At 47.7% G+C, this 18,575-nt stretch overlaps 1 non-coding gene across 1 annotated transcript; it reads right to left on the bottom strand.

The window, feature by feature from the left end:
* Positions 1-13,533: 13,533 nt before the first annotated feature.
* Positions 13,534-13,605, bottom strand: Trnah-gug (transfer RNA histidin (anticodon GUG)). Its single transcript has one exon. It is a non-coding gene; the product is annotated as a tRNA-His (tRNA).
* Between the last annotated feature and the right edge of the window lie 4,970 nt (positions 13,606-18,575).

Genomic DNA, 18,575 nt, shown 5'->3' with positions numbered 1-18,575 from the left:
TAGGTGGAGGACCTGTAGACTCCACCGCAGACTAAGGACGAGAATCGCGCGCCTCAATAGGGAAATCGAGTCCTACTCATCCCAAATCGCCAGACAGCAATGGGATGAAACATGTGCAGAAACAGACGGTCGCATGCGAAGGGGAAGTAAATGGAGCCTGCTTAAAAATCTCCTTAACAGCGATAAGCAATCTAGGAGCACACTCAATCTCGCGCCGGATAGACTCGTAAAAAACAATTCTCTATAGGCCTCACAGAGAAGGAGGTAACCGAAAACCTAGCGTACACATACCTCCCCCTGGCCCACGGTTCGGACCGCCGGGGCGAGGAAATTGTTTACGAAGGCCATCCGGCGCCAGATCGGGACGAGCCATTTGAGACGTCCGAAATCAGACACTTCCTGTACAGCCTTAACAGCAGATCGGCGCCGGGGCCCGACGGAGTCACGAATAAGCTCCTTAGGAACCTGGATGACAGGGCCATCGAAACAGTTTAAAGACGAGATCAACCGGGTATGGAATTCCGGCCAAGTCCCAGAAGAATGGCGCACTGCCAAAGTAGTACTCATCCCTAAGCCGGATAAGCCACCGCACATCGACAATTTGAGGCCCATCTGTCTTACGTCCTGCATCGCCAAGGTCGCGGAACATGCGATCCACAACAGAATCGTTGCACATATTGAGAGCAGGGAACTCTTTAGGCACAACCTAGTTGGGATCAGACAGTCCCTATCATCACAGGACGCTATGCTTCTTCTCAAGAGGGCTATTTTTGATAATAAGACCCGTGATGTAAAGATAATCCTCGCGCTGGACCTCGCCAAAGCTTTCGACAGGGTCAAACACAGGCACATACTGCGAGAAATTTCTGCCCCTAAGCTGGGAAGAAACTTTCACGACTTCACCAAATCCTTTCTGGCAAACCTCAAGGCGCACATCAGGCTAGGAACGGTTTCGGGAGGTCCATACGAGCTGGGAAACCGTGGCACCCCGCAGGGCTCGGTCCTCTCCCCGCTACTGTTCAACATAGCCATGCACAGGCTTTCCGCTCGCCTCGCCGAGATTCAGAACGTGGGATGACATTTACGCGGATGACATTTCGATCTGGGTGCCTGGAGGATCAATGGCCACAATTGAACACGCATTACAGAACGCGCTAGAAACCACACGGGGCTCAATCTCTCCCCGTCCAAATCGGAATTCTTGCTGTATAGACAATCTAGGCAGGGAGTCAGAAACCTCGAGCCTCTGGAAAGTCTTCCGATAGTTATCAAAGCCAAAAACGGACAGCCAATACCGAGGGTAGACTCGGTCAAAATGCTAGGTCTGCTCATCGACGCCAAGGGTTGCAACGCGACGGCTCTCAACAAGCTATCTGGTCAGGCTGGAAACGTCATCAGAATGATCACCCGCATCTCCAACCGAAGAGGCGGGCTAAAGGAGGACAATCTTATCAAAGCCTTCCAGGCCTTCTTCCTAAGCCACATTACCTATATAACCCCTTAACTTAATTTAAGCAGGGCAGAGAAGGCCAAATTAGACGCGCTTATAAGAACGGGCCTCAAACGTATGCTGAGACTTCCCCAGTCCACGAGCACGGAATGACTACTGAAGCTTGGGCTCCGTAACACGATAGACGAAATTATAGAAGCCCACTCGGCGGCGCAGGTTTATAGACTATCGTCCAGCAAGGCAGGAGTTAGTATACTAAACGAGGCAGGCATTCAGCCCAGGAACGATCCGGAGGATAAAGTCTGTCTACCTAAAAACGTTAGTTCCCTAATCAAGGTAGACCCAATTCTGCGCAACATTCACCCAGTACACAATGAGGGTAGAAGACGTGCGAGAGCTCAGGCAATCCTCAAACAGATCACTCGACAGGGACTACACGCTCTATTTGTAGACGCCGCTAGATACGACAGTGAAGACGCGTTCGCCCTATCGCTAGTGGATGCGAAAGGCAATCTGGTGAATGCGGCCTCTGTGCTCACCAATTCTGCTCACGAGGCGGAGGAGGTGGCTATCGCCCTGGCCATACACAGCGCATATTCTCCCCTCTTCGTCTTCTCGGACTCCCGTACAGCCGTTAGGTCTTTTTCGGCGGCGCGCGTATCGAAACGGGCGAATAGAATTGCGATCAACAAGCTCACTAATTTCAGTCAAATTGTCACGGAAGCATATTTCCACATTTCATGGTTCCCGGCCGACCTGGGAGACTCAATCCAACCGCACGGCTGCAACCCCAACGAAAGGGCTCACCGGCTGGCGCGCGATTTCACGACCCGCTACCGTCAACGGCCCTCCTCGTAACGAGGCTAGCATCCAGAAGGACCCATTGTGCGCCTTTCACGAGATCGTCTCACACTACCGCTTGGAAAGAAGGTGGTTCTCTCCTCCTCACCCAAAACTAAATAAACCACAAGCTAGCACGCTCAGAATGTTACAAACCCGCACGTACCCCACTCCGCTGTCCCTTAGCAGGATACACCCGCACTTCCCGCAGTCGTGCCCTAAATGCGGAGCCGACTCATGCTCTTTCGATCACATGCTCTGGTTGTGCCCAGCCATAGAAAACTCTATGCTTGCCACAAAGGAACAGTGGGAGGAGTTCCTAAGAAGCGACCACCACCACATCCAACTCCAGGCAGTCCAGAGGGCCCACGACATCGCAACGGGATTTCGCCTCCCGGGGCCATCGTGGGCGGAGCCACCGACTTGACCTGAGGGAGCCTTCGGCTCCCCCTGGCCAGTTTCCCAGGACCAATAAAAGTTCTTGTCACTGTCACTGTCACGTATGTAGTAGAGATCAGTGACGAATGAATTGCTGCTGTCTCTCTTGAGCATACGCTCGAGCAAGCTTTAAATTTCTTTTTTACATTGTGCAACAAAGATCCCCACTGGTGTCAATAAAAAATTAATTTAGTCCAACCTGCCTCATTGCCTCAGCCGCGCAACATATATAGGTTAGTCCCGGCTAAAAACACCACATCAGGATCGCAATACGACACAATAATAAGTAAACTTCCAATCCATACTGTAGGTCCCCTAAGCCACGAATGCCAACTCGTTTAGAGGTTACAACCTAAAGGTTACATGACATTTGGCGCTGCAGTAACCTTTAAAATAGATGCTCCGGCACATGTAACCTCTAGCCACGACGGAAATTCACGAAAACACAATGATAAAATTTTTGTAGTCACCGAGTAACCTTTATGTTATAAGTTACTCGCAATTATAGGTTAACTTAAACGTTACCGTGCTAAGAGTGTATAGGGAAGCAGAACCAATCGAAGCTTCCAGAAAAGTATACGTGGCCTGAATGTCGCGGCTTACAATTGTAGCCACGTGTATCTGAAGAAAAACTTTTGTCAAGTAAAAAAATTGACAGTATACGCCTGGAAGTTGAGACAACGGGGTCATTTTATGCCACAGGCACGAGTTTTAAAATTTATTGAAGATCCGAGATTGAACCGATACGTCAAGTGTTACTTTAGCTTCTCTAAACTTGCAGTGGGCTTAAGCTTACACGCCAACGGTTATTTGCACTGGTTCTACAGGATCTTTAGGACTATATATAGGAGGAAAATGATTGCCAATGACATGAAATTCAGTTGACTTTAATTTGGAATGAAGTTACACATGTAACATTGTCGTGAGTCAGCGACACGGTCGGCGAAACGGAGAGTGGTCACGTGATGCGAGAACAGCGTGAAGCGCGAGAGAAAAAAATGGACAAAAATGTGCGGATCCCATCCACATCCTGGCGAATTCCCCGCAGTGGGTATGCGAAATCGTAGAAGGAAATCCAAATCCAAACCTCACGCGCTGTAGGAATCGATGTAAGCGAAGCTTTCGATGCTGCTTGCTTTGATTGACGATAATTATTGTTCTGCTTGTCACCTCTGGTCGGGGTGCTCACCACGTTCCTCGTCTTTCATGGCCGCCACGCGTCGTTGCATTGCCTCACGTCTTCGAGGCAACATTCATTCTCAGTCTGCATCACGTTTAGCTGCGCATCGCAGACGCTCCTGTTCCGCCCGACGCTTGTTTCGGGCCTGGGTGTCCCCGACGCTAAGTTCGCACTTTAGAGCCATTTTGGTGGTGCGTGTTTACGTGCTCCTTCTGCATACATGGCCAGCCCGGTGTTGACACGCCAGCTCCAAGCGCTCTCTTCAGGCTAGGGACGATTGTCATGTTTACCCTATCACAGCCCATCACGCGACCGCCGCAGCCCATCAACTGCATTGTTGTCGCATAGGAAAGGAAGCATAGCATGTGCCATACGCACGAACTGTGCAACGCTGTCGCGGCGGCGCCGGCCGGGATGCGCGGAGGTGAGCGACATTTGGACCAATGTTGTTGCAAGAAACCCAGCGGCGCGTCCAAGCAAGACCGTAACAGCAACAGGAGCACTCGGAAAGTGGGGAGAAGAGGGAAAGAAAGCATCGCTTTAAAAAGAAGACGAAGGCGGAGGAGCTCGTATTGCGGCCTTGGACGAGAACCGGAGCAGACGCGTCTTGTTTCTAATTTACATTGTTAGTTTTTATATAAACGCACAATTTGGATCTACATTACAACAAAATACATCACATTTAGCTGCGCGTATGTGCGCTTTCTCCGCGTGAAATGCTGACTGGAGCAAGGGCCCTTGTCAGGAAAAATCAATTTAGATCTTGCTCCACTTTATTTTGTATTTGGAAAGAAAGAATAAACTAATGAGGATGCTAGCGCTCAGAATCTATTGGGGATGCTGCCGTGTAAGCAGCGGTGATATTGAGGTCACTGCTTTCGTCCCGCCGGGCTTGGCAATGCAAATTTCGGTGCAAGTAGAATGGCGTCAAGAGAGCAGTGTAGAGGCTTGTTACTTTGGAGGCATTGGCTGTGATCGCAGTTTCAGTCACAGAAAGCGTCCACAGAAAAATAAGGTACTATTTCTTTAAGCCCGTCTTGAATTCATGGTAAATAAAGGTTTTCTTTTGTTGAACGTGCTTAACCATCTCCACCGTGAGTGGTACGGTGCCCGAACTTCACAACGTACTCACCTGTATAACGATGGATTTTTAAGGTTCCGAGCACTTCGTTATAAGATCGTTTGACTGTAGATGTCTTAACTGGGTGCACACGCTCTTCTTTTTACCGCCGACACAGCACAAATTACTTACCATATGTCAAGAACGGGTGTTCTGATGCCACGTTATTGTTGCCTAAAAATCCATATCGACTGAACTTTACGGCCACCTGCACAGCGCGTATGGTAAGCGTTTGGTAACGTGATCAGGCGCATGCCAAGAGGTGAGGGGGGGGGGAGGGAGCACGTGAGAGTGCGTGTCTTCTAGACCGACCGTAAATCCGCATGACGCGTCTGCTCGCTGCTCCACGCGCCGTATCCTGCAGGTCATCTGCGGCGAGTGCAAACGTTGGGGAGCCGCGATGGCTGGTGTCTTTGTGTTTTGGCCTAGTTTTCGATGATGCATATTTAAATTTCGCAGGCGCATTTGAGCGCTCAGACATGTTTTGGTGTTTATCTTTACAAAAAATATTTTAGTAAATCTATGCGCATAGTGGATCAACGCAGAATGTGGCAACAATGTGAGAACGTTGTAGTATTTGCGACATTTGAAATCCGCTGTGAGCGGCCATTACTTTCCTTTGAACATTGGTGTAGCTTCACAAAGACAAGGGAATTGTTTTATGCGTTAGCGTTTCTATGGTTACCCAACGAGAAAACTGTCCGACAGTCCGTCCGTCCTTCGCGTAAGACGATCGCTTGCAACATAGAGCCAGCAGCATTGTTTAGGCAGCTGTGAACGAAGACGACGATGAACACGTGAGCACAGGCACGACCGCGAGGGTCAGTATGAGAACGCTGGCATGATCAGCGGCATCGGAGCCAGCTGTGTAAGAAGACGACAACGAACGTGCGAGCAATGGCACAAGCCCGTCTCTGTGATCACGTGACGTGTACAATCAGCCACGCACAAGGCACACCTTAGTAAGCCAGAACTGTGGAGAAGCCATGGCTTCTGTTAGGAACGTGCGCATTTTCGTCGCATGCGACGGAAATCGCACTTCCGGTGCGATGAAAATCGCATCATGTGAAACAGCCTTTATACGGAACCTCACGGTGACGGCGATGACGATAACGCCGACGGCAGATTTGCCTTGAGTGTCCATATAATTGCCATCGCAATAGAAGCAATGCACGGCCGAAGAACCGCGCGGCACGCCAGGCGAACGGCCGCAGAACAGGCCCACCGAGACCAAGCGGTGCCGTTTGGAGGACCGCCACTTGTGGGGCGCGTACTTCCAAAAAGCATTTTGTCGAAGCCGAATTTGTTGCGGCGTGTAGGATCTGTGACCACCTTTGGTTCCCTACCTCGTACGTCGTGAGGGTGTCGCGGCCCGCGCATGTGGCGGTCCTCCAGCGAGCATTTCTCCTGGAGGACGTGAGTTCGTTCGGCCTTTGCGCCACGTGAAGGGGAGAAATGCTTGGCACTCACTGAGATAATCGTCCAGGATGGTTCCTGCCCTAATTTGAGCGTTTGGTCGGGCTATTGAAAAAACGCTGGGCCACTTCTCGATTCTTGCGTTGAAGGCTACGTACATTTGACGTCAGGAGATGGGAATAAAATGAGAATGGACTCGTTTCACGTTTTGCGCCCTAAGGCCTCCAGCAGACTTTCTTTGAGCGTGTACATGTAAGGAAAATGACGTCGCCGCTGGCACATCATGAGAAGCACAGAGAAATCATAGAGATATTTGTAAGATATCTCTGAGATGTTATAAAAATTTGTATGAAGTTGACGAAGGAAAATTCGATTGGCGTAGACTTGTCTCCCTCATTAAAAACTCTTGCTTGACAAATTTTCCAATGGGCCACCTTTCTTAACGAATAACTGCATCCTAGGGTGCGCATCTGCGGCTAGTTGCATAGGCGGCCATGTTCCGCCTCATTTAAGTTCGCTTACACAAATGTCGATTCACTTCAAAGAACCCCAGGGGGTCAAACTAATCCGGAGTCCCCCACTACGGCGTGCCTCATGATCACATCGTGGGTTTGGCACGTAACACCCCGTAATCTTTTTTTAATTTCAATTCTCACTTTTCCTTTCGGATATTACCCATCGCTCACGGCAGCCCGATTCTGTTGATAACGTAATCCGAGTAATCAGCACTTAGTTTGTAAGAACAGACCGGTCGCATTTACCAATAATACGTGCGCTAAGACGATTTCACTCAAACGAACCGTACTAGAGAGTACGGATGTTTTTTTGTTTGTGGTTACTTCTTTTCTTTTCCTTCTTTTTCCCCTTTTTTGCTCGCGCTGATGAGAGATCTCTAGCGATATTCCATGAGAGCCAGGAAGAGACTCCGCTTCGGCTGAAGCCACCGCCCTTCTCCTCTGCCGCAGTTTGAATCGAACCAATAGCATGCCGCGCATGCACGCTTCTTACGAAGATCAGCGACGGACCTTCAGACGAAACATCATGTTCACTCTGCACAGACACGCGACGTCGACGCCGCGTGCACCACGGCGACGACTAAAGACGCGGATAGGAAACGTCTGCAGAAACGCGCAGCTGCCGCACAAGCCTCCCTGAAAGAAGGTAGACACACAAAAAATAATTATAAAAGAAGCAGAGCGGTATTGGTGGGCATACAACATTACCTATTTATCACCTAGAAAACTTTGAAACTCAGCGAAAACGTTGCCTATATAAATGATGATGATGATGATGATGATGCCTCAATCAATGGCACAACCCACTGTGGGGGATAGGCCACGAACCGGGTGGTATTATGATAGAAATTTAAAATAAATTAGTTTAAAAATAAATAAGTAATAAAAATTAAAGGAAAATAAATAATTGAAGATGTGAAACGAACCGATAATAAAAGAATTAGGTAGTCTATACCAAGTTATTCAGCCTTACTTAGATAGGAGTATTAATATGAATTTGATAATTAAATAAATACAGTAAAGGATGGACGTAAACTTTGAATAATAATATTAACACAAATATAATTGTGATTTTGTGACATTACTTTTTGAATTTGCTAAATCTATAATTTATTGAAGAATAAATAAATCAATCATGGAAAGATGGGAAAATATTAATAAGGCAATCTTTTTGTGTCACAAAGAAAATTATAAATTGCTCGGCAAAAATTCTCGTGGCCATACCCTAACACCGTGGCTCCAAGTGAGAGTATAACTGGACTGCTTAAAGGCAGTCCTAGTTTGCGAAGTGGGATTTCCAAACATCGTTATCGATGATTAGAAACGCGCCGACACGATAATAAAAAGTGATCGATGGATTCTGGTTCATTGCAGAGGTGGTTCATTGCAATGGGGATGCCGCCAGACCACATTTCTGCAAGAAAAGATTTAGTTGTGGAATACGGCAACGCAGCCTTGTAAATGTTACTTCGAATTGCCGGTTAGGACACCACTTGTCGGTTCCAAGAATAATTTAGATGTATAAAATCTGTAGAGTTTGCTAACGCGAGGCTTTTCTTGTCGTCGCTCAAGGAAAACTGTCTATATCTGGCTGCAGTGATATGCGCAGTTGCCGGCAGCACAGATATTGCCGGACCTTTTAAAGAAGCTCGTGCTAAAGAATCAGCTATTTCATTAAGTTGGATGTCTCGGTGGCCTGGCACCCATACTAAATGAACTAACCTTAAGTGGCGTGGAGCTAATGTGTAAAACGTGTTCAAAGCTGTCGAATTTGTAGACGCGTTAAGCGCGCTGCATACAGAAAGGGTATCTGTGACGATAACAACTTTTGTGACATTTAGCGGTAACTTTCGCAATGCAAGAACTATTGCCAGAAGTTCGGCCTGAAAAACTGATGTGTAATCTGGCAGGCGAAGTGAAAAAGACCAATCGAGGGATGGTGAGTAAATTCCCACGCTTGCCTTCTCTTCACACGAGGAAGCATCAGTCGCTATTACATTTATTGGGAAATGGGCCAAATAGTCTTGCAAAAGGGCATTCAAATATGTTGGTGCCAGTAGTTTTGCGTTATTGGAGAAAATGTCCGCAAATTATATTTTAAGGGACAATGTGGACCTATGAAACGGAATGATTTCCCTAATGCGAACATTTAAAGGTGCCAATTGTGCCTGCACAAATACAACCTGCGGGGTATGTAACCGGGGCCACATGTTCTCAAAAAATTTGGTTCACTAATAAATATATATTCTGTACGTCTAAGAGGAGATTCATAAGTCCTTAAGTAGGTTTGAACCGTAAGCATGCGGAATCTCGTGTGAAGAGAAGGCAATCGTGCTTCCTGGTATAACACGTTATTAGCAACGAATTTAGGCAGACCTAAGCATAATCGAAGAGCTTCTCTTTCTAAAAGATGAAGCGGTCTTATTTTATATATTGCCCTTCCGGAAAACAAAACACAGCCAAATTCTAGAATCGGTCGTACATACATACGGTAGATCATAATTAGTGTCACTTCGCATACCAGAACGCCGGTTACTGATTCTACGTAATAAACCTACAGCTCGTGTCCCTTTCGTTGCAATATTTTCTATGTGAGAACGCCAGTTAAGTTTTTCATCATATGTGATACCCAGGTACTTAAGCGACTCTACCTGTGGGATCGTTCTCTGATCATATACTAATGATAAATGTATCGGTCCAGAAAGCGGAAAGACAACGACTGCACTTTTGTTTACGTTTAGTGAGAGGTGAAGGGTGTGAAGCCACTTCTCTAGAATACATAGGTACGTTTGCAAGGACATGTAAAGGGATATTATGTCTCTTGCTGTCGCGAAAAATGCGATGTCGTCTGCATAGATATAGAGATGAACTTCCCGGCGCAGTGGAATTGCAACTCATCAAAAGGTTAACTAGTACAGGAGACAGAACAGCCCCCTGGGGCACCCCTCTTGTCTGATCGAACTTTGTTGAAGAAAATCCGTTTTGAAAACAATAAAAATTTCTGTTTCTTAGACATGCAAAAATCCATGTTGTTATATATTTCGGAAAATTGTAGGACTGTAATATGTCCAGTAGTAGTGGGTACTCGACACTGTCATAAGCTTTCGCCACGTCAAGAGTCACTAACGTACTCAATTCTTTTCTATTCCGAGCAAGTTGAATACTGCTTACCAAGTCTACATGCGCACACCAAATGGAGAGACCAGGTCGGAAACCTATTTGGCTTGGGCTCAGTAACGAATATTTAGACATATGATCCATCATGCGATCATATAGAACTCTTTCAATAAGTTTCACCATATTTGACGAAAGAGAAATGGGCCGAATATTGTCCAGATTGTAGCCAGCTCCTTGTTTTTTAAGTAGCGGAATTATTTTGGCTGTCCTCCACTCTTCAGGAATCCAATCATTTTTTAGAGAATAATTGACTGTGTTCAGAAGTTCCTCAGGAGACATTGCAAACAAAATTTTTAGCATGGCATCGGAAATGCCATCAGGACCTGGGGCTGAGGCACGCAAAGATCTAACGATATTGGAAAGCTCTGGCATTGTGACTTCCACAAAGTCATCCGCGATGGGAGGTCTTAATGGCCCATTTGGCAAACATGATGTTAAGTGTTGGGCTAAGCCCTATGCTATGAATTCTAATGAAGCAGATATCTCGCGTGGTGAAAGAATTACTGACGCAATATTCGCTGGTGTTGGTATGAACTTTCTATACCGAAGGAATCTGAATAGAGCTTTTTTGTTGTTAGGCTTAGAGAGGAATGCATGATGTTTTTCATCATATTCGTCTTTGGCACGTGATACTGTTCTCTTGAATGTGGCAGCTGCAAACTTATAATCACTCCAGTTATTCGGAGACTGATTGTAAAGTAGTTTTTTCCAAGCGGCTTTTCGTCGTCTATAATCGCGCGTGCATTCTGAATTCCACCAAGGAGAGTCAGTAGTTTTATCTTTGGTAACATTAAACTGAGACCTTTTATAGGAACTTTTTAATACAGCGCAAAGGCTCATGGCTTGGATGTCATCCGGCACCGTGATCTGGGAGTTGAGGGTCGCTTTTAATACACTCTGAAATTTCTGGTAATTAACAAAAGTGCGCGCCGGAGACTCTAAAGAAGTAAGAGGGCACACGATATCAAACCGAATGGGTAGATGGTCACTGTTTGAGGCAGAGTCGACTGTAGACCAGGAATTTACGGACATCCCCGAACTGGCAAATGTTAGATCCAATGCTGATTGATAAAGGCCTTGAATAAACGTAACTGCTTTCGTATTTAGGCAACAAAAATTGTGATTAATAGCCCAATCCAACAATCTCTTTCCACATGAGTCTGTTCTGAAACCCCAAGCCACATGATGCGAATTAAAGTCTCCCGCTATCAAAATTTCTTTCCTACAAGATTTTACAACGGTATCAAGAAATCTAATGTCTTGAACACCTGTGGGAAAATATACATTAACTAAAGAAAACGGGGAAGGACCAGGAATATTTACATCTAATGCTAATATCTCGCACTCCATAGACATATACTGATATGATATGTTTGCTTTGTGGCATATTTTAGTTTTTATCAAGAACGCAAGCCCTCCGCCTCTCGATGGACGGTCCAATCTAAATAAACGATAGTCTCTTATGTGGAAATCTTGGCCATTTGAGAGCCAAGTCTCCTGCAAAAGAATAATGTCGGGAGAAAATTGTGAACAAAAATATAATAAATCTGTAGCTGCAGAACTATAGGAACGGCAGTTCCACTGAAATACCTTTAAAACACCTATGATGAATTAATACCTACTTTAGAAATCACCTGCTCTAAAATACTGTCTTTTAAAAAATCTCTCTTTGAAAGACTGTCTTTACAGTGTTTAGTAGGTTTTTATTGAGGGATAGAACTTGAAGAATTAGGGTTAGCATCTGTCTTGGAAAGACTATCTTTAACAACTTTTTTTGGTTTTTGAGTGCAGGACAGAGGTGGATGAATCATCATTAGGTGATCTTGTGCGTTTCAGCGTCGGAAGACCCATTTCTACATCCTGGTTGTTTTCCGACACTGATCCAGAGAAGCATCTGTTGTCGGTCTGCTGAGTTGAAGTTGATTGCCTTGTATTTTCAAAGTTTCTGCAATGATTGGCGAGGGATCTATTAGCTGCCCAGCGTTTGATGTAAGGGGATGTGGAGGAGTCTGTAAGCTAGTGTTAGAACTCGCTACAGAACTGAAAAGCTGAATCATTTGAGATGTCATCACATGAGTTAGAGTCTCCGACAGGTTTGATGTTAGTCGTTCCATAGCTTTTGACAGTGCTTTTTCGACAGCTATAGCAATAGCATCGGAAAGGTTTGAGTCTGCAACCATTTGTTGGCGGGCTGTCACTCCTGCATATCCCTTAGATCTTCCCTGGACCTCAGGAACAGCATCACAGCGTCAGCAACGTCTCCTTTCGATTACTTCTATATTTTGAAGTTCCTGTGTTCTCACAGGGCAATTGGAGTAGTTAGCGGGGTGACCACCACTACAGAGACAGCATTTCTCTTCTTCGGACGAGCAATCAATAAAATTGTGGTTGTCACCGCAATTACGGCAACGTGGCGCAGATCTGCAGCCCCTCACGTTGTGACCGAATCGCCAACAGTTGGCGCATTGTAGAATGCGTGGAGCCAGAGCTTCAACCTTGTATATTAGGGGCCAGACTTTGATTTCTGTCGGACGCATTGTTCCAGCACATGTGATTATTACTGACTCAGTTGGAGTCTTCTTATTGTCGATCACTCGGCTACACCGGTACACGGAGATGACAGCAGCCACCGAAAACATCTCCAAAATCTCTTCCGGGGTTAAACTGACGTCTACACCTCGTACAATGCCTCTAGAGCATGCAAGATGCGGTGGGACGAAACATATCACCGGATGTGAAGCGAACGTTGAGCAATTTAGCAGTTCATTAGCACAGTTGCGGTTTGGCGAGCAACATAATATACCTCCCCTGCCAAACTGGCGGACCTCTGTGATCTGTCGGAAGTGGGTTGACGCCTTCTGCAATTCCGCCTGAATCGTCTTGGGGTTCTTCATGTTGATTATACCCCCGTCGGTAGGCACCATGGCCACGGCAACGTTGCCGGTTCCACTGCGGAGAAAAAACTCAAGCGGTAGCTCCTGGGGAGCTACCGAGGCTGACCACGAGGAAGCCCCGAGGCCAGGTGATGAGACAGACATCAAGCAAGGCTGACTAACTAAAAAACACATAAGAAGTCTTCAAATGGAAATAGAAAAAGTAACGTAAAAGAGCAAGGTGAACAAAGAAAATACCACCCGATACTTGACCCAAGCCCCCAAAGAAGCAGATGCTATTACGGCGGTAGAACACAGGAACGCAGGAATCGAACGATCAGCCGGCACGCGCTCTTCCGACGCGTCGGTGAGAGCTTCGAACAGTTATATAAATGTCATGCAGTAGCATTGTATTACCATACACTTTTTTTGCTTTTTTTGCTGCTGGGCTCTTCAAGAGCCTTCAGCATGGATGGTGGCAATGAAATTCTATTAAGTGCGAAAAACAAGAAATAATAAAAAAATGCCGTGACCAGGAATCGAACCTGGGTTATTGCGGCCACAACGCAAGGTACTAACCACTGTACGACCACGGCTATCGCGAAGGACGAGCTCGCAGTAAAAGAAGATGCTTATGAAAAAACTTTAGAATAAAAAGTCGCCGTTTCGCCCGAAAGGCGAAGCATCCAATGCGATAGCAAATTAGTGGACAGCTATACAAATGAATGATAGTTGTTTTATCGGCCGTATAAACTAAATTAACAAGCGCGCAATCAAACGCGAACGCGCGCACAATCAAACATGAACGCATCTCACTCGATGACCGTGCGAACTTGCTGTGAAAACGCTTGAGTGAGTCAGCGCAGCAGCAGCAGCGAGCGAATTGAGCTTCGTGCCGAGTCCTAACAGCAACGCCATCTTAGCCGCGAAAACGCAGGGAAGGGTGGACTCTTCCCCCGCCGCAGATGCATTTCAAGATACAGCCGCGCGGGTGGGCGATCACGGCGCCCAACGCACCAGCCCCCCTCCCCACGGAGCCTGCCATCCGGGCGGGGCCACGCGGCTGCAGTACAACACGGCCCCTCCACCTGCCCACCCTCCTCCCGGAGACTTGCGGCCAGGCGGGAGCGCGCGGCCGCAGTAAAGCGCGCCCCTCCAACTCTCTACTTCTGATACCCTTCCTCTGGAGCGTTGTGCGTCGCTGGAAGACTGCGTGATTCCTTCCCGCTTGCCGCCCTTGTGTGCGCGAGCCGCGACTACCGGCTTACAGACCCATGGTTGAACTCGCACATACAGCGTATGGCGCGCGGCGACGATTTTATCGCCCAATGGACTTTAAGGCTGCTTGCACATGCTGGGACTGGGGCGAAAAAAATATTAGCAGTGGCTTGGCTCGGCTATGCTAGGATATACGTAGCGTGAGCTAAGTCGGCCACATCGTTCAGAACCGGTAGACCTGGTGGCCTGGGCGGGTAACGGTACCCATTGGTAACGCTAAACAGTGGAATCTTCTGTTCAACGAGAAAGTTATTGCAAGTTGTACAAACCCGCGCCACGGTTTCACCCCACTCAGGCGGCGCCGCTAAACTCAACGTTTCATTCGTGGCACTACCTACCGGCGTCAAGTCTTTCATGTGCCACAGTTTTTCACACACGTCGCACACATATACAAACGGATAGTTTACGAAGTCTGTCTCGAACGTCCGAGTCGCACTGGCGCTTTCGCTAAGTTTCACCGTATAGTCAGTCAATCGGCAAGCCTCGACGTCATCGACGGCGTCTTGTTGTTGCTGCTGCTGAGATGGTCGGGCTAAAGTCCCTATATAAGAAAAGTACCGCCATCCTTTGATAAACGCCGCTTCTCTCTCTCCTGTATCTCCGATTGGACAATGATAGCGCGCGCTTTTCACTTCTTTATATTTTTTTCCGCCTCAGAGCCATGTTGAAAGTCCTCTGCGCAGCCGCAGTCGCCGGCGGCCGCGCGCATCTGGCCTGAAAGCTTCAACGTAGACTTTCTAGGTGATCCACCGTCGACTTGGCTTTCGCAAGCAAAAAGTAAAGAAAAAAGCAAGCGCTTTAGGAGAGGAGGCGGCGGAGGAAAGAGTAGATGGCGGTACTTTTCTTATATAGGGACTTTAGGTCGGCACGTCGCTCAGCCTCCTGGCGACGCCGCCATGCTACACGTTCCTCCCGTTCCGCCGGTGTCTCCGCAGCACGTTTAGCCTTCCTTTGTTCCTTCTTCCTACACTCAACCGCTAATTGCCAAGCAACTACTTCGGGATCCGATGAGTTAAGCTTCTCCGCTCTTCTGCGCCGCCGAGAAGCAATTTGGCTCTCCTTCTGCATGGCTACACCACACTGGCAAACGCCCATCGCAAACGATCAAACGCCCAGCAGAAATAGTTGTACAGAAGCCATGGCTTCTGTTAAGGAACGTCTTCAGCGCACCTGGCATCGCCACCTGCAGTAGTTTGCTTGCGTCATCAGTTCACGTTGCGCCGCCTCCCGCAGCAGTACGTGTGGCCACAGCACTGTCGCATTCACCGCAATAGTGCCAAGACGATCGCAGCCGCTGATCAGTGCTAAGATTGCAAGCAGTGTTGAGTGTGAGCACTCAACACCACGTCGTTATTGCGAAGTGCTTACGCATCCTTCAGATAACTCCCTGAGGAGATTCTACGTAATTTTTCTTCCAAGTGTACCGTTTCCTCGTCTTTAGAAATCGCAGAAACTCTTTTCGCAGTTTCTGCATTCTGGCACTAACTTTAATGAACTTTGCCTCTTGAGAGCCGATCATAAAGACAACGTCCTGGGAGATGGCGACAGTGCACGTCGCATGCATGCCCAGAATAGCACCAGCGAAGAGAAATACAATGAACTTGACACACGTGACTTCCGCCACAGTTTTTTTGCAGCACGCAGCGTAGGCAGGACCTCTTTAAAAAATACTCTCCCTTGCTGACTGGCCAATGCTTTTCTGCATCTCTTTTCGTGAAATGCAGGCACATCCCCGTTCGCAGTTCTTGTATTTTTGAAGACAACGTTTTCTTAGCTGACTTCACACGAACTTGGCGTATCGGGGATCTGTGTATAGTGTAAGCAAAAAAGCTGGGTTAGGTGACCTCCAGATATCGCAGGAACATGAAAATGGTCTTAAGTGATACTTCCTCATACTGGAAACACGTAGTAAACAACTAAGTGTATATTTCATAATGAGCGCAATTAGCCGTAAACTGGGTGTGTGTCTCTGTGTCGCCGTCGCCTTCTGCCGTACCGCTACCCAGTCCATCTAACTCAACTGCCGCGACTTCGGCCAGATGGCAAAGTGTGCCCAAGTCCGATCCGGTGTCTCGATGCATACGCACTGCCACGCACGCCGGGAGGGAGGGCGCACGCATCGGGGCACGCTTTAGAGATTTCAAACACGAAAGGTAAGATTGAGATGAGATAGGCAAAAGAGCTAGGTGGTGATAAACGTAGAAAAACCTGAATTATTCAAGCAAGCTAGCTAACTATTTAGTTATGTAACTTGCCATTTAGAGCTGAAGGCCGGGCTTGTTGATTATAGTTAGTTATTTGTGGCCTCCTCAATCAGCATTACCTAGAGTTCGGGACGGAGAAGAGCTGGGTCGAAGAAGCACGTCGGACTGCGCATGCGCACTGTCGTCATTGAGCCCGCGCGGACGCAGAAAGCGGGGCTCCCCCCTTGACGCCGCCCTATAGCGTGGCGCGGTAATTCCGAGTGCGTGAGCAGTTTATAACGGTAATCTCCGGCCACGTTGCAAAGTCGCTGTCGAAGCTGAAGAAAGGAAACGCCAGCGCGCTGAGGTTACGTGCGCTCGACCAACACCATCTAGCTCGACGGGCCGATGATCTAGTGCCGACGCGCTACAAGCTCGCCTCGCCAAAGCACGCACCAGCCACGCCAAGAAGACGCCAGAAGCTAGCGAGGACCGTGTCCGCCGAATGCGTGATTCGTATTGTTCTCGCCATGAGCGCCAGGACGTCGAGCAGCGTCTGGGGGCTCTAGCGGAACAGAGTCACGTGGCTTCCGAAGAATACAACGAGCGTCCCCTACGTTCCAGGGCGTCCAAGGAAACCTGATGGGGGTCGACGTACTTGCGCGTGAAATATGATACGACTAAAAAAGAAACTAAGCAAATAAAAAACCCGAAAAAGAGACAGGATAGAGACATATACCGAATATTTATTCATCGAATCATTTGATCAATGAAGTACATCGATCGTGTCTTCTTTACGGTCAACACTTGGTCGACCCTTTCTTTTTCCTCTCGACTGTAGGTTTATGAAGACCACTATCGCTCTTCATTAAAAAAAAGGACATTTCTGCTCTCAGGGCGACGTATTCGTTGGAAATAATTATTGACTACGTTAATAATTGTGCCACACTTAGAGTAGAATACCTTGTAGTGCTTCATGAATAGATTTGAATATTTGGAGTTTTTCCTTGTATGCTTTCTTTTATATAGAGAATATTCTATATATTAGCCTTGTGAGTTAGCATTAATGTTTGCGTCTGCTTAAATAAATATGATGTTTTAATGCGAGTTATATTCAAGCTTCTGGTTAAAGTTAACACTTTACTTTTTGCTTTGTCTCTGCGCACACAGGTAGCTTGTCTTGCGATTCATTTTTTCCCTCTTCCCAGGCACTCTGCGGCAGGTCGGTAGGTAGGTATTTCCTTCCCACCACAATTCGGAGCTCTGAAATAAAAAGGAACGCCGTGGAATCGAACCACTGCTTTGAAGCACCGCAGCCCAATGCGCTAACCGCTAGGCGACGATAGCCCGCGTACTCCGCCTGTGCCAAAGCCGACCGGCTCTTTCAACGGTTTGGGTTGTGCTTCAGGTGCCATTTTCTCGTGTTTTTTAGATGCGGAGCATATTATAGCGGCGGCCTGTCCCGCGGCGTCGTTGGCGTTGGCGTCGGCGTCCGTCCGCACCTCTTCTCATTCTCTCCACGCCAGCTGTGCGATAACGCCTCTCTCCCTCTCTCCACGCCATCTGTTCGATAACCCGCTTCTCCCTCCGTGTCTTCATCCGCCACCTGTGCGATAGACGAGAAAACGATCGCCTGAAGGCGCTGCTGCGCCTCCTGACAGCGCCCCCACTGTGGAAATTTCAAGCAGCGCGGTCGCTCCGCGGTGCAGTCTCCGCTTTGTTTACATTGTTTCGCCCGCGCTTGCCTTCGCTGCTCGTGCTCACGGCGCTCCGTTTTCGACGGCGGCAGATCGCCTGCTTGCTGAACAGCGATGCAAAGACTGCAGTGCGATTTCAAGACGGTTGCCGACGCCAACAGTTTTTTACGTGGCGGCAACCTCAAGAAAGGGGAGCGTCTGCTTCCACACGTGTGTGGTGTTGAAAAATTGTGGGCGGTGATGTGACAGTGAAAGCCAAGTGCGTGTCGGAGGTGTCCAACAAGATTGTATACGACATTGAGTTAGAGGTACACACCGAGTTCAGTCATTTAGTCACTTTTATTTCTCTATGGTGCAGTCACAAAGCGGTCATGCATGCTTGCAGAGATGTGCAGAGACGGTGACGAT

This window comes from Dermacentor silvarum, chromosome 1 (genome assembly GCF_013339745.2).
Source record: "Dermacentor silvarum isolate Dsil-2018 chromosome 1, BIME_Dsil_1.4, whole genome shotgun sequence".
Lineage (NCBI taxonomy): Eukaryota > Metazoa > Arthropoda > Arachnida > Ixodida > Ixodidae > Dermacentor > Dermacentor silvarum.
Note: the sequence above shows the minus strand (reverse complement) of the source record. Positions and strands in the feature narration are given on the sequence as shown.